Below are 17,339 nucleotides of genomic sequence, written 5' to 3' on the forward strand. Positions count from 1 at the left end.
TTGATGAGATCAGTATCTGCTGTGTCCACCTAAGAATCCTCCCCCCTTAGCAGCAGAACGGCTGCCAGCACCGGGGGACGCTCAGGTGAGTGCTCTGGTTGTCTCTGGCTCTCCTGGTTCTGTGAGGTCGGAGAAGAACAGGCAGACTTGTGGATTACGCAGAACTTTTTGGTTCCTTTCAGACTGGGAATAGATGAAGTAGCCGCTACCAGCCACTCCCACTCCTTCTCAGTTATGCCCCTAAAGCTGCCAAATCCAGGAACTGCAGAAAATAAGGGCTGGCCTAGAACGAGCAGTGGGTAAGTCAGTGGCAGAAGTGTGCTGGAGCAGGAGAGGAGAGCAGGCAAAGATGAGGGGAGAGAGGCTACATGGTTTGGTACAATGCCCTGGTTTCCATCCCCCTTCTCCAGCCCGCACCAACACATTTCCACAGGTGTAGACAGATCCCTCCATTACTCATTGAGAACAAAGTGAGACTATTTACTGAATGAAAAACCACCCACATGGCACCGTCCCGAGGGTTATTTATGGGGGTTTCCTTTCCCAACTTTCCAAGATTACAGTCCATGTCTGCAGCAAACCATAAATCCCACAGCGAGAAGCAGGGCTGCCCTCAATCGGGGACAATCCCACCATCCAGCCGCATCTGCTGCTCAGCACTAGAAGGGCATCTCAGAGCCAAGAGGAGGGCCGATAATAATTAATACTTTGCACTTCCAGAAAGCAGGCTGGAAGCTGGCAGATCTCTGAGAAGGGGCACAGCTCCACCTCCCCAACTGCAGGTACTTCCTGCTCCTGCCCAGTGACTCAGGAGCCAGATCCCCAGACTTCTTCTCCTGCAGCAACCTAGAAGTTGGGTTCATTCTTCTGAAAAAGGAAGCGAGCAATCTGATAGTGTCAGCTGTGGACTGGGAGCCAGGACTCCTGATTTCTGCCCCCTGCTATGACATTAACTCATTGTGAGACATTAAGCTAGTCACTTATGTCCCTCAGTTTCCTCTCCTGGAAAAGAGGGGAAATGACTCTCCCTTAGCTTAGGGGGCTGATGCCAGCTTTAATTAACATGTGGTACAGGCTTTGAGATCACTGGGTGGCAGACACTAGTGAAGGACAACACATTAGTGTGGGACTCACACAAAAAAGGCCAGCCGTCCTTCAGTCTTGGCTGCTAATAAATTCTAGTAGGGCCCTTTCCTTCCTCCCAGAGTAAACAGCCCATCACCCCATCCTACCAGCCATGCAGGGGCAAGCAGCATGCTTGGCACAACAACACCTCCAGTCAATGGATTACACATTGCTAACTGGACAGACAGAGGCCTGTTTCTTCTCGCAGTCTGCACACCATGCCCAGGATTTAGCGGACTCTGGGGGTCTGGCCTCCCCACAGGGCACTCTGCAACAGCCTCACCCTTTGCAAGCAGCCGTGGCACGCAGAGGTGGTTTTGGAGTCCTCGATCTGGGTTTCATAGTTCCTACAAAGAAGGGCACCAGGGTTAGCCTTCTTCCCAGGTTTGGATACATTATTGGGGTAGCCAAAAATAACGAAAAGGCAGCTCCAGTCAATCGTTCTGGCCCCAGCAGCAGCCCTAGGATCCTCAGAGGAGAGCGCTAAGTGCTGGATTGAGCCTGGGAGGTCCCTGGCAGCCCTTTGTCACTCCCGCCTGGAAGAACGGCTCTGCAGAGCTTCCAGATAACATCACTCATCTGCTTCAAAGGGAGCCCATGTCCAACCGTCCCCACTCTCATAAAGCTGCAATAAAGCGTGGCGGTTAGTATGGGAGAGCCAGGGGCTTCGCTCACTTTGTTTCCTTCTGCTCCTTATCTCTTGCTTGCTAAGGTCAAGTTACAGTTTTACTAACTTGTTATCATTTTGGCATGGCGCTAAAATACAAGACCTGAACTTTGGAACAACCCTGGCACCCCACGTGAGAGGAGAGCCACAGCGACTTGGGCCTGCGGAGACAGGCAGCGAGCGACTAGGCTGTTTTAGCAGGCCAGCACTAGAACCATTCCTTCTGTGCGCTTGTACGTGGTATCAGACAATCCAGAAGCAGGTCTGAGCAAGCACATGCTTCTGGCCCTGTGCAGCAGCCAGCGCCAGATACGAACGCCTGGTATCTCGCTTGTCATTACAATTCATCGAGACACAGCTGATCCCTAGATGGTGTAAATCAGCACAGCTCCACTGAAGTCAGCAGATTCACACCAGCCCAGGATCTGGCCCGTGGATAGCAGAGTTGGCTAGTACCCCCGCCTCTGCCAACGCAGGGCTGCTCCCTGCATGCTACGTGCAGGGACTGTCCAGTTTGGTTTCCAGTGTCCCAAGCTGAAACCTAGCGAGGGAGTCCAAGCCTGAACAGCTACACGGCTATTTTTAACCCTGTAGCCTGAGTCAATTGACCCAGACTTGGTGCCACGTGGCATGGGGCGTGCATGCACGTACGTGTGTGTGTGTTAATAGTGTAGATGCAACCAGGAGACTCGGCTGCCCTCTAACACATCCTAGCCTTGAGAATGTTTCCCTGATACGTATCCCACATTTTCCTTATTCCATCCACTTAGCTGGGTGTGGTTTATTGGCCTAAGCTTTGAAACAAGCAGACTGCTTAGAACAGTGATCTCCAAACTTTTCGGGGTCATGTCCTCCCCTATCCATGTCCACCCCTCCCACCCTGGCTGGGAGTGTGGCCGCAGCTTCCGGGCTGGAGGGACGCGGACAAGGTCAAGGAGCTGAGGCTGGAGCTGCAGCCAGAGGCCCCACTGCACCCCTGAAAGTTCCTACAATCCCCCCTAGAGGGGCACGTCCCACAATTTGGGGATCCCTGGCTTAGAATTACAGATTCTAGGTCAAGCACAGCTAACTTAACCCTTCGTGTTCTAGAGAGCACTAGGATGATCGGTGTCTTTCAGCTGAAGCCTTAAGAACTGGGATCCTGTTTGGTCTGTGGGGCCATTACCTCTGTTCCAGTAATTACTGCCAGTCACCATGCTTTGAAGAAGCTACACTCAAGAGATCCAGTACTTAGATACTACTGCGATGGGCATTACAGAAAAGCTATACACAGACCTATTAGTCATAAAGATCCTTGAGCCGGGATTTATCCCAATATCCTACAGCCAAATTTTCACCTCACCTCCCAGTTGTGAATCATGATGTGTGCTGGTAGAGGGCCATTACCACCCATTTCAGCAGGGTTAGATGCAGTTGTAAAATACTTTGGCAGCTTTTATTATTATTACTGTTGCTAATTAAACCCCACTCTTCCTTAGCACATGCACCATCCAAATTACTTAAAGACTTACATTAGTCATCCAGTAGTCGTCTTCTTGTTTAAAAGTGCCCACTGTACCAAGAGAGTCGGTGTATCCGGTCGAACCTTGTGTGTCAAATAATATCTTTGGCTGGCTCCTAAGACCAAAGTTTTGCCCTTGTTCACAATTAACAGGTATTTGTCATGTAGTTCATGATTACAGAGAGTTCCATTTCTTCTGAGAACCAGGAGATTCTCTTCTCTGGACTTAAAATGAGCTTGGGTTAATCTGGGTTTGCTGAAGTCAGACGGGATGGGGAGGATGCTAGGATCAGCCATTCTCCCTCCCCAGCTGGGAAGTGACCTTTCCAGCTGCTGCTGTGTTTACTTTTCTCCAGATCATGAAAGCCAGAGTCCATTCACTCTATATTGGCTGTGATGTCTGGGCTTTATGAGGACTCCATCCATTCCCAGAGGAAGCTCAATCACCTGACCTGAGTGGTTAAAGCTGGCAGAGTGGGGTTATTCAAGTCAGTTCCATCCCTTTTCAGGAGTTCAGACTAAACTCTTGTCAAAAGCCAAGACAGACACACTATTCGTTTTAAAAAGCTCAACCAATCCCGTGCTAGTCAGTATAATTCAAACTGGTAGAGTGGCTCATGTCTGCAGGGCTGAGTACAACCGTTTTTTATTGAGGTGTGTCAGGCTATGTACCCTTCTCACTGTAGGGCTGATCACAGGTACCTGGGCCACTTGCATTATGCTGCGGTTAAAGGGTTGCCTCATGAACTCTAGGCTGCATTAGCGCAGGGACATTTTTCAAGTGTGCTGGGTGGAGCACAGTGGTGTGTTAAGGCAGGTGCTGTGACCTAGTGTCCAGAGCACCCACCTGGGACTCAGATGAGCTGAGTTCTGTTCCCACCACTGATCTGCAGGGTGACCTTGGGCCAGTCACATTCCCTCTGTGTGCCTCAGCTTCGCCAGCTGTAAAATGGGGATAATAATACTGCCCTTTCTTCATACAGCGCTCTGCGATCCCCTCATGAAAAGCTCTACATACGAGCATGTATTACTGTAGGGTCACTTCAGATGCTTGTGCTATTGGTGTTAGGCCAATTTCTGACCAGGAATGTGCATACACCATTCCCACTGAAATCAGACAGAGCGCCCTCTATGCCAGCACAGCCCAAGGGGAGGATATTACCCCTGGTTTCTAGTTTGGTTTAAAAGTCCCTGGGACAGTTTCAGAGGAAAAAATTACCTTCGTCCTATATTCTAGCCGAAGAGTTCAGATGAGAAGCAGCCCTGACTCCTGAATGCTGAGGTGGGACTGGCTCAAAGACACAGATATGAAACAACGCTTGGGGGACAACAATCCTATTTCTAATGCTGCCACTTCTGCCCAGTGCAGCTGGCTGAAGGCAGAAGCTCCTCCAGTCAGGCCTTGCCAGCGCTCACATCTAGTCATGGTCAGTTCAGCTCATCTAATTAATCTGGGCTACTTACCACAATCAGTTCAAGTCGGATACAAAGTTGGAGGCTGAGCTGTTTGATCTCCCAACCCATGACGTACATTCAACACCTGGCAGACAATAAACAAACAAACCACACTCGGCCTAGCACTGCCAATAAGGGGGGGCAGATGCCATTGTGTTTTGCTCCCGGCAGCCCACTGTGGAACCTCACCTGCAAAGTCCCAGTGCTAGAGAAATGCCAGCAAATGGCAAAATGACCTTGACTGAGGTACATTTGTTTATTTTTATCTCCCATTCAGTTTCAGATAAATAGTTAATCCAGAGGTGAAGGGCACAGAAAACCACCCAGGCCTTGAAGATTAGAGAAACAATAGCAAGATCAAAATTACAGATTTTTGTCAACGAGTTCACACCTTAGTGTTATTACAAAGGTGCCTGATTTGTAGAGATGTTGAGGAGCCACAACTTGAACACAGTTGACTTCAGCTGCAGAGTTGTGGGCAGAGGCATCGACTCTGTGGGCGCTTTGGGGCTCAAGCACCCACAGAAAAAAAAATAGGGGGTGCTCAGCACCCACCGGCCACATCTGTTTGGCAGGGCCTCCGATCAGTTATCTGGCAGCTGGTAGGAGGCGAAAAGCAGAGCATGGGGAGGTGGTGGTAGGGGATGGAGCAGGGGTGGAGCACCCACTGGGAAAAATAAAAGTCAGAGCCTATGGTTGTGGTTGTCCACCACTTCTGAAAATCAGGCTCTGAATCAAAGTATATTTAATCTGAAACTATCTTTAGCCTGTGATTGATGCCTCTTTACTCTCTGCACTTGTTTAGCATGGAGTGTGAAACTAGATTGGTCAGTTTCTCTTTTGTTTCTAATCAGTTTCACCTTTGGTTAAACTGCACTAGCTCATTCACTAGCAAGCACTAAGCTTTTGTGTTGGGTCTCTGGCAAACAAAGGGAAACTGAAATAAACAAGAAACATGTTTTCACTGTGATTTCATTTGTTAATCATTAATATTTTTTACTTCTATCAGGTTTTGTAAGTCTCTTTTTTTCTCCTAAACCCAGAGCCTGAACTTGCAAATATGTACTACCATGCAGAGTGTTCCTTACCGGCACAAGAGTAAGCACAGCTCAAGCTGGTGAGCATTTGCAGGATCCATCTTATCAATTTTAGGTCTAAAACATTTGATAGTCGCCTTTTAAATCATATGATTTGGGAACAACAAATCCAAATGAACTTATTAGCATCTAAACAGCATTTTACGCTGCTTTATCTTTCTTAATGAAAATATTTGCATATATAAAACCCAGGGTTTTACACGCAGCAGCCGAACTTGGAGATTGTTTCATGACATTAAATGTATTTCCACCTCTCCTTTATTCCTTAAAAAAAAACAAAAAACAAACAAACAAAAAAATCTTTAAAAACCAAAATAAATAACTACAAGGAAATGTGAGAGTCATCCTATTTGACACTTATGATGGTTCCCTTACAAAAGATAATCATTTGCTCCACTCATCAGTTGCTATATATGGCGAAAGATGCCTTTTCATCAGACAGGAAAAGCAATCAGTTATTCCCCATGACATTTGCACTGGGACTATGATGCTTATGTTCTCCAAGACCCACTTCTGATCTTTTTTATTATTATGTTCTTAACAAAACATCTTCTAAAAGGAAATAAAAGTGAGGGGTTTATTTGACTGTGAGCATTTTATCCATGCAGGCCCACACAAAGCCAGCACTAGCAGATACAGCTAATTTCTTCCAATTGCCTGTCTGCATCATAGCCAGATCGACTGCTTGTGTCTTTTATGGGTATAAAGGACATCCCCCTCTGTATATGAATTCTGTCGCTCTTCCTTTCAAATGGAAAGAGAAGATTCAGGTCTATTAGGTTTGTTATTCTCAACACTCTTTTCACAGCTATAACAGGGAGATTCTGGTTGCCACATCCTCTGCTTTCCTCACACTAAAACTCTACAGCACATGAGCTCCTGTGATATTCAGTGGGCTTGCTGCATTTTCGTGCCTTATAATCTGGACAGTGTATGCGGAGCAGTTAAAAGGAGATTATAAAGCACTAAGAAACATTTAAGCCAATCAAAGTGCTTGATTGGATGAATACACTTAGCCCTCTAATTTTGCCTTCTGGATTCAGCTCCCACATTTACAGGCCAAGGTTTTCACTCCAACCAGCAACAATCTCCTCTTCCTCCCCTTCCACAACTACCTACTGACAAAACTCATTTTCCACTGACAGTTTAACATCTTACTGACACAAGACTCAGAGCACTTCTACATCTATCCAAGTTCCATAGAAAAACCTGCCCACTGCAAGCTGCATGGGTCTGACTTTTGGATCCAGACAGGCTTATCTGCAGTCATACATGTCAGTTTTTACAGAAACCACATTTCAACCATCGCACAAAAGGCCATAAATCCTGATTAAAAAATCCCCGCAGAGCCCAGAAACACACACAGGCAAAGGAAACCTATTTTTATAAATCACCTCGTGATTTTTCACTGACATCTCCATTTTTCTTTACTGACTTTCACTAAGAGTCCATTCCTGATGGATGATTTTCCTACTGATCAAGATAGCCTGGGAGATGAGCGCTGTACAATATTCAAAGGAGGATTGAGCGAGCATTGTTCAGAGCCCAGGCGATTGCTTTGGAATAGTGATTTCAGTTTTCAAGGCTGAATCCCACTGATCCATGCCCCCCAGTCAGAAAATACAGTGGGAGATTTCACAGTGCAGGAATGCTGGTGTCATTCAGCAGCCTGCAGGCATCGTTTCTGCAACCCCCTGCAAGTCCAGGGGCAACTACTTTCAACACTAGAGCTAAAAAATTATTATTAAAACTTCGAAATGCAGAAACTCTTGAAAAGTCAAATCCTGCCACAGCCTTAAATGAAATTACTGTACATGCTGTGAGGGGAACATGGATAAGGACGTAGTCATGCTTATCCTCAACCCACACCTGCTGCTACCCTCTGAAAGTCTGACTAATGAACACAATTTATGGATAGGAGGCTGTAAGACACCAAAAAGGTTAGACTGCAGACCCAGAAGTGAGGCACAGACGGAGCAGTGTTCACAGATGACCGTCACATTGCAAGACTAAATCACTGTATTTCAAAGTAAGGCAGGCTAGGATAGCCCACCTCCAGTCCACAGGATGCAGCCCCGCTGGGAACAGGTTGCCATGGGCAGGGGAACGTGGTGGAGAAATGCATTCAAAAGAGGAGGAAAGGAAATCAGTGTTAAATGTTGTCGAAAAAATCATCATCGAGAAGGATCTCAAAGCCAGAGGGATGAGTTCTATTCAAATATCTATGTAACAACACGGAAAGGGCATCGGGATCTAGCAGATTAAGCAAGGACAGAGAGGAAATGTTGCGTCCTTACCCCAGCTCTCCGTAAATTGGGTCATGTCACTTCACCGGTGTGTGCTTCCATTTCCCCTTCGGAAAGAGGAGGGTCGTGACCCATCATATCACAGGATTAGTTGATGTTGCTAAAATGTTTTAGAATTCCAAGTGCCGGGTCAGAGCTAGGTGTCATATTACAAGAGCAGAGAAAACTCACTTCCTAATCATTACAATACAGTTTTTTTCTTACATGAGTCATGGGTCATGAGTTCAGCATGTAAGCAAGAAGGACCTTGTAAGGGCCAGGGGCTGCTGGCCCCTTGCCAAGTTCTCTCTAAGGCAGAGACAAATACACTGAAGACTTTGGACGTGTTCAGAAATGTAGTGAGAATGTGGATGTCTCTGTACCTGCTGGGTGTATCGTGCGACAGAACTTTCCCTGTATCTGGTCAGATACCGTTTGATTAAAAAAATAGTAATAAAAAACAGAGCTGTGTAAACGTCAGCTGCCAACCATTGAGTCAGTGAGCTGCGGACTCTAGCCCCCTCCGGATTCAGTTCTGGCTACGTCATAACTGCTGCAGAGCTTCCACAAGGCATTGTCTGGGCCCTGCTTCACCAGAGGCCAGTTCTGATTCCAGCTGTGGCCCAAGGCTGCTTTGTTGGGTTTGCAGGGGAAGGGTTAAAATCCCTCTAGGGAAAAAACCAAAACATTCTTTGTTCTGTTTTTTGTAACACGTCCAAACCATTTTTATTCCATGCAGGTTTTGACCCTGAAAACGAGGTTACCACAAGGGTGGGTGTTTTACTGTATGAAATTACTGACACCCACAAAGGAGCAGGCCACAAACCACTTTCACTCCTGAGCCAGGATGTGAATTCCTTCCTCAAGAGGGCAGAGCCAGTGCACCAATCTCAATTTGAATGCTAAGGGCAATAGTCTGCTCTGTTACACGGGAGGAATCCCCAAGTAACCCTGCTGAAGGGATGTTCTGGATTTATAGCCGAAATCAGAATCTGGCCCTCTGCGTGTATACTTAGCAGAGGGCCTTTGAAGTGCAGCATACCTTTCTGTGCTGAACAATAAGGTGAGATAAGACAGAAGGCAGGGTGTTCAAAGGGCTGCAGCCTCTCCCTAGGCTGCACCAGCTCAGGTTTTGGGCCAGGCTGGGGAGGTGTAGCTAGCAGAGGGTGCTGAAGTCCTGTCAGTCAGCTGTTAGCAGGGAGATTTACTTGGGCAAATGGTAAATCATGATCCACTCCACTGGGGGAGGCAGCAGGCAGATTTGTAGGTTCAAGTGCCTTTAACAATCATCCTATTCTGCAGCGTGTTGCCAGGCTGCTCCAAGGCACCAGAGATGCCAGCAAGGAAGAGGCCACAGACACCCACCCCTGTTTCCGCTGCAGCATCTGCCTTGCTGTGTTCCTTGCAGACAGGCCCCTTGTGTTATCCCACCACAACTGGGATCTCTCCTGTGTATGACAGGGACTGGGTCCAGAAGAGCCTTCCCAACACCAACAAGCCAGGACTAGGGGGAATAACGGCTTTTCAGGGGGATCGAGACCAAAGGGGGCACAGTTCCCCAAACGTCGGAGTCTCTGAGACACTGGGGTCCAGTTACAGATGAACTTGCCCTTCGCATCAGCTGCCCTAAAGCCACTCAGCCTGTTCTTCAGACCCCATTAACTGCCCCCATCCCACCCCCAGCAAGCACCCTGCCCAATTACACATGCCCCTCACTTCCTGCCCAGGGGTTAAGCAGCAAGTGGGCCAAAGAAAGAAAAGGTCCCATTACAAACACACAGCCCCTCAAAAGGAGGGGAGCCCGGCACACACCCAAAGCCACTTGGAATCTGGGGCAGTGAGAGCAGTGAGGGCAGGTGGCAGAGAAAGCTCACAGAGGGCATCTCTGCCTGCCCTTCCGCCCTCTGCTGAAATAGCCAACGCAACTAGTAAGGCGGGTAGCATATCAGCCTGAGGGAGGACACCAGCAGGGGAAGTGTGGACAGGAAGCCAACGGGAAGAGCCCGTTATGGACTGTGGCTTGGGGCGGACAGTCGCGCTGGTGGGCCCAGGCTGGCCATGGAATAAGCAATTCCCCCTCGAATGTCAGCATGACTCACCTCCCTCCTGCAGCGTGGGCTGGTTAGCCGTGTGTTGACCCTCCCATCCTCACAACCCAGCAGGCAGGAACTCCCGGGCTCTCTTTGCCATTTCAGCGGATCAGAAATAAAAGCGGCAGGTGAGTTCCCAACCATACATGCCACTGCACCATTAACACCACAAAGCAAAGTCCAGCCCGCCCACAGCTGAAGTCATAACCGCCGTCACCTGCCAGCACAACTGAGAGCTCAAAGCCACCATCCTCACCAGCGCTGCCCCACCCAGAGGGAAACTCCAGGGTGAAACTGGCCTAATCTCCCGGTGGCTAGAGCCATGAGTCAGAGCCAACTCTGAAGCTGTGCCCCTAGCGTGCCAACGTGGCTCCACAGAACTGTGGGAGCACAGTCTGAAGAGTGTGTTGTGTGGACACACACTGCGCTGGCCCCTCTGAATGGACAAAGTGGGGCAGGCCTTAGCCATCCATCCTGTCTACAGCAACAGGGACCCAGCAAAGCGAGGTTCCTCCCCAGGGCGAGCAGGGCTAACAGAACACTGAAGCCCCATCGGGAGCAGCCTGACCAGCCAACACTCCATGAGTTTAGTGCTGGTGGTAGCGGATGGACTGACAGACCTAGAGGCTAACAGGCAGGGCCGGCTTTAGGCCAATTCCCCCAATTCGGGCCCCGCGTCCAGTGGCAGGACTGCTGGGCGGGGGGCCAAGTGGCCGAGAATCCCTTCCCTGGCTAGAGGCTCCTTTTTAATTTTTACTAACCCAGTGGCACTCCGGGTCTTCGGCGGCACTTTGGTGGCAGGTCCTTCAGTGCTGCTGAAGACCTGGAGTGAGTGAAGGACCCGTCGCCGAAGACTAGGAGCACCGCTCGGTGAGTACAAGCCCCACGTGTTTTTTTACATGTTTTTTTTTTAAGTCATCCCTGCCGGGGCCCCGTTGAAACTGTTCGAATCGGGCCCCACACTTGCTAAAGCCAGCCCTGCTAACAGGCTCTCTTTAGCCACAGCTTGGGCCTGCCAGTGAGCCCTCCTGACCTCCATCCCTGAGAGGGGAAAGCAGCATCCCCTCCGTTCCAGCCTGGGCCGCTGCTGGAGCTGTTAACCAGGCTGATAGAGGAAATGGAGGTTTTACAGCGTGGGCCTCTAGAAATGGCCTGGGATCAGGTTATTGATATCAGCCCTGAAGGAGCTCTCAGGGGCACCTGACGTGCGGTCACACTCAACCTGTGCAGAGTTCAAACTGGTGGCATGGAGGGGAAAGGCTCCATTACCAGTTATCAATCCCCTGAGCCATCCAGCTCCGCAGAGCACGGCCTGTGCTGTATTCGCGGCTACCTGACTTCATCCACCAGACTCATTCCATTGCTGGTGGCTTTAAAACACACACACAGAAAGGAAAGTTCTCGTGGGAGCCTGACTCACTCCAGTCCCTGGCTGGATGGCAGAGCTCATAGCCCTGCTCTCAGAACTCTACCTATAAGGAAATCATCACCTCCTCGGTGGGAATGACATGAAAGAACCCTGTCTGTTTATGAGTAACTTACTACTTCCTGTGACTGAGTCACACCATAATCTCGGGTTGCATCTCATTCACATAGCAGAAGGAGGACCAATCACATCCTGCAAGGGTGAAGGCAGTGAGAGAGGGGCGGAGCAGGCATAGTATAGTTACATTGCAAGCGTCATAATAATTAAAACCAGCAATTGAGAAAAGGGGTTAGGATTTATTAGCATCTTCAGGCAGCTGAGAAATTCACAAGGTGACAATTTACAGGAATTTGATCTGCTGATGATTTGAGACAGCACAAGGACACTGAAATCAATCCTGCCCCAGTGCAGTGCCATGGAGAAGACACCCTGCTCCTGTCCAGCCCACGTGATTCTGCTAAAAAACCAGGAGCCCTCACAGTCGCCACGCAGCATATAGAGAACTTCAGAGGAGCTGCCAAGTGCCTTCTCTCAGAAGGGCCCACAGTGAGCAAGTCCATGTTTTACAAATGAGTGGATGCTAATGTAGGTTTTTGTTTTGTTTTCTAAATGAGCTAAGAGCTGGTGAAAAGTGTTAACACCAGCCCTTGGGAGAGTGGCAACTTCTGTGTCTGCCCAGAACAGTTACAAGGCAGGCAGCAGAGCAAGCTTCCCTGGCACTGAACTGCCAATCAGATGGGGCAGGATCATCTGGGCCAGCGTCCTGGCCCAGTTCGGTCTTAGGCCTTTCTGTGACCGTTAGCCAGGGTGCTAGCTGAGTTTTCCAATGAGGCTTTTACACTGCATACATCAAGTCTTAGCCCTCAACCACATACACTGGTCATGGAGCATCCAGGGCACATGGGATTTGACCAAGCAGGGTAGGCGCTGCATCCCTAATCCCAACCCCGAGCAGTGTACTCTCCATGGTGGAGCACATTCTGCTAAGCACACACATCTATGATCCCTGCTGACGTTTAATTAACGATACACTTTAGCAGAGTGATTGGGAAAGACGATTCATTCACTACCCATCTGTTTTTGTCAGTAATGAACAATGTTCTCCTCTTATCGAAAGGAAAACAGACCCTTACGGAAGGCCACAGAAGGGCCCAAACGCCGCATACGACTTAGCGTTCGGATCCTGCTTGAGGAGAGCACACAAATAAAACTCAGGATGCTGGCAGAGATGGGAAAAAGGCTTGGTGTTAAAACTGGTTCCAAACCACATCATTCAGAACATGCCAAATAAAAAGAGGTGTCTGTGCTCTCGCTGATACCCGACACTCATCACACCTGCCCTGCCCAGAGTTTACAAAGGCTGCTGCCTCCAGTTGTGGTGAAAGTCAGTATTTTGTTTCACAGGAGGTTGGACAAATCTTTGCTCTTGTTCTGACCCTGCTGGTTCTCAGTCACTCTTCCACGCTCGTCCCTGTTTCACTTTGAGTTTTAAACAAACTCCAAAACTCAACTAAATGACTGGGTTTTGCATCAAATCCCATGAAACCACCACAGCACATTCCCAGACACAGTACTGCTGGCGAGGTTTACAAAACTTAGCAATCCTGACCCGGGTTTACAGTGAAACTCAAAGGTGGTGAATATCAGGTATCGACCAAAATGTTAGCAATGCTCTGTGGAGGCTTTGGGAACCCCACCTTGAGATATACATGCAAACAAATCCCAGACACAAGAGGCAAATTACTTTGGTGTTAAATGCTAGAAAGTAATGAGAGGAAATTGCAAGCTTGAGGATCCATGGGCGCTAGGACTTCTGAGGTCTATTTTCAGCTCTGTTATTGACTTGCTCTGCGACCCCAACTAATCACTAACCTTTATCTGCCTCTGTTTCCCCACTGGGTAAAATGAGTCTAATTTCACAGGCCTATTTCTTAGGGCTGTGAGAAGGAATGAATGTTTGGAAAGTGATCTGATGCCTTTGGACAAGAGATACTTTATATACATCTTTAACACCATGCGTCACTTCTATCTTGAAAGAGAGGGGAAAAAAGCTTTAACGCTTTTGATTGTGGAGCTGTGGAAGTAGCTTCATCACAGCTATACAATCCAATGAGAGCCAGAGTGGAGCCTGAAAGCCATTTTAGCTGTGCACCATAAAGGCTTCCCCAGTGTAATTTAATAAGCCTCTTTGAGGATCGAGAAGTGTGCCGCACGCAGCATTTCCGACTCCCTGGCTCTTTTATCTAAGCCAGGGATTTTATTCTCTCCTCACTCCATGACAGTTTCAAGATTTTGGGCATCATAACTGCAGCCCAGCCTGTCAAGCTAAACATCACCAAAGACTGTACATGGGAAGGGAGAAAGAGATAAAAATAGCTATTAGAACTACTTTTAGAATATTAAACAAACAAAATGGTCGTGCTCCAGTAAAAAGTCTCCTCTCTCTCACACCTGCTTTATACTGGTACAGTACCCATCAGTTCAATGGAGTCTGAGTTACCCGACTGAGGGCCAGATCCTGTAAACACGGAAGCCTATGAGTGGCTTTACTCCCATGAATAATTCCATTACTCCAAGAGGACTACATACATGCCTAAGAGTTTCCAGATTAGGCCCTTATGTTGGTGCAAGGGGAGCAGAATCACATCCATTTGATTCACAGTTGTTTTCCTGTCATCCACTGACCTTCCAGATTTGCAACACAACAACCCTGGTTTGATTTAAATGAGATCCAGACAAACTGTTTCTCAGAGAACAACCCAGCTTGCTAAAATCATTAAAAGCAGCTTGGAAATGTTTGAACACTGGACTCTCTGTTAATAAAAGGGAAGGTGTGCCAAGGCTGGGAGGACAAATACGTGACCTAGCTGGGTGTGCCTTGGCTAACAAGTGTCCCATGAATGTTGCTCTCTCCCTTCCCCTTGCGGCTCAGCTCTGCCTGCCTTATTCCTGCAGATATTTTAGTTGAAATGTACAAGGATTCCATTTCTCCCAGTACCTGACATAGATTCCTGTGAATTTCAATAAGCTACCAGCCCACAAGGAGCAGAAGATGGGGGCAGTGCATGCAGCAGTCACAATGCTGCAGCCAGAACTCTGAAGGGTGCCCTATTAAAAGAATATGTGCACTACAGGAATGGCCCCCAAACACTGCACAAATAAATACATCAACTGGAGTGTTTGGGCTCATTACTGTAGAACGCTGAAATATTCCCCCCCCCCCCCACTTTGGAAAACATTACAGCACCTTAGGGCAACAGTTCACTATACTGCAGGAACACCCCTGTACGCTGTAGTGCCAGGGAATTAGCACTGTAAGTACTTTCAGACAGAACTGGGCAACATTTTTCAGATAACACTTTTTTCTGGATAAAAATGCAGATTCAATAACATCAAAATGTTTCATGAATTCAAATCAAAATGTTTTGCTGCAGCATTTTCAAAACAAAAAAAATTCAATTTTTTAGTTTGAAAACCCTTTTCATTTCAAAATTTCCTTTAGTTTATTCTTAAAAATTTCAAAAACATTTTAAAATGGTCAAAATAGAAACTAAACATTTTGTTCAACTCCAAATAATTTTTTTCCTGACTCTTCAATTCACTAAAAATTTTGAACATTTTTGTTTATGGTTCAACCTGAATTTTTTCCCCTTGTCTTACAATCCCCTATTCATCCAGCTGTACTTGCAGGATAATTTTTAAGGGATCAAAACAACAAAATGAAAATAAAATTTTAAAGCTAAATAAAACATTGGCCCTATCCATTCTAGCCAATGTCCCTTTAAGGAAACCTACTGTACTCCACAAGGTATTTACTTTGTCCCACATTAGAAGTCTTTGAATATTCTTGTCAACCATAAACTATTTCCCTTAAACAAATGATACATTGACAACGGCTTGGGAAGACAAACACCTCTACCCCGATATAATGCGACCTGATATAACATGAATTCGGATATAACGCGGTAAAGCAGTGCTCTGGGGGGGTGGGGCTGCGCACTCTGGCGGATCAAAGCAAGTTCGATGTAACGCGGTTTCACCTATAACGTGGTGAGATTTTCTGGCTCCCAAGGACAGCGTCATATCAAGGCAGAGGTGTATTTACTGCCCATGAATAACAATGTGTTGAGTAAACTTGCAGCTCAGAACTCTCTTCACCACGGGACAAGGCCTCTGCTTTCATCAGATGAAAACATGACCATACTACATAACCAAAGTGTTAGGAGAAAGCTATACACTTACACCAGAACTGACATCAGAGCCATGTAATTATATTGGTGGTGCTATTAAATATGTAATGATCATCGTTCCATCCGATCTGCGATTGGCAAACATGCTTTACATTTACATGGAGGGGGAAAAGAAAACGAAAATGTTAAAATATAGTTTGGGGTTTGAACCAGAAGAAATGTAAAACTGTCCACTGTATTCAGGACAGCAGACTCAGAGCAGATTGTTGTACATCCCTCAGTCAAGTCTTACTCTCTTCCTACCCTGTGCTACTCAATTCTACTCTACCAAGTCTTTGTAAAACTCCCCACAAAACCCTAATTAAGAGATCAGCAGAACCATTTCTGACAAGTTTTGCTAGATCCATACACAGAAGTAATTTCAGCGCCCCCTCAGAATCCTTAAGCATTTGTCAGGATGCCATGCCAGCGCGGCACAGAAACACTCGAACAGCAGCAATCAAATTAGGAAAGTAGTGGTTGGATGACTTTCCAGGAAATGAGCAGATTCAATTGGCCAGTAGTGGCAAACCTATTCCTAGGAGTGGATTTGCACAGTTCCTTGTGAAACAAATCAATTAGTGTTTTTCCTTTTTGTTTTTACAAATATAAAATCCCATAGAAATGTATTTACAGAGTAGAACACTACATACAAATATGTATAAAAATATTCACTGTGTTTATTCTCTTGCTAAAAACTGGATGGCTAAAGATTGTGTCTCTTTGTACTAAGCTTAAGTAAAACCATTATTTTACAAAATAAGGCTCTGATTCTTCAATATACAAAACACAGACAGATTGGCGAACCTGCCTGGAGCTGCTCTGTATCTAATGGGGTTCTGTGTGGGCACAGAATCTGCCCAGGCATTGTATGCTGCAGGATCGAGGCCTAAATACAATTACCTAAACAGGAAATCACTGAAATAGGGATTTTTACAAGGCACTTCATTAGAAATCTCTTCATTTTTTTTCTCTTCCAAGACCAAAGCACTTGTAAACAGAGGTTCACAAATAAATGGCCAACCGGCAATACTCCCCTGCTATGTGTCTATATTTGGTCCTTGCTGATTTAAAGGCATGGACTGCTAACTAGTGAGACCAGGCAAAGCTCCAGCACCCAGCCCATGATGCGTATTTCTCCACCTGGCTCTCCAGGCCAGAATACAGGCTTTCCCTGCTTAGGCAGGTGAGCCTAAAACGAAACGCTGACAGCCTTGGCTTTGAGATGTAGATTAATGGCCTATCTGCCGCCAGACAGAAATAGTGTAGCAAATGATGCCTTAGGGCTTGCACAGCATGGATGATGTTGCCCTGAATATTTTACAGGTACTGGTGGCATGGGCTGGTTTCAGTGCCCGTAGTAAGGTCTTCTGTGTAGGTCCAGGTTAATTGTGCCACCTACAGTGATGCCTCCCTGTTGCAGATGGGAAGTTATGAATGCTGCAACTGATCCCCTGACACATG

General features: G+C 47.1%; 1 protein-coding gene across 8 annotated transcripts in view; it reads right to left on the bottom strand.

Annotated features, from left to right (window-relative positions):
* The window catches only part of DAB2IP (DAB2 interacting protein), a 314,157-nt gene that overhangs the window by 84,471 nt on the left and 212,347 nt on the right, over positions 1-17,339 (bottom strand). The window contains exon 1 of one of the 8 annotated variants that reach the window (XM_050926825.1): positions 8,143-8,163. The exons of the other annotated variants lie outside the window; for them this stretch is intronic. The gene's annotated coding sequence lies outside the window, so the exon portion shown is untranslated. Of the gene's footprint in view, positions 1-8,142; positions 8,164-17,339 lie in introns of those variants that run through there. 8 annotated transcript variants of the gene reach the window in all.

This window comes from Gopherus flavomarginatus, chromosome 17, assembly GCF_025201925.1.
Source record: "Gopherus flavomarginatus isolate rGopFla2 chromosome 17, rGopFla2.mat.asm, whole genome shotgun sequence".
Taxonomy (NCBI): Eukaryota; Metazoa; Chordata; order Testudines; family Testudinidae; genus Gopherus; species Gopherus flavomarginatus.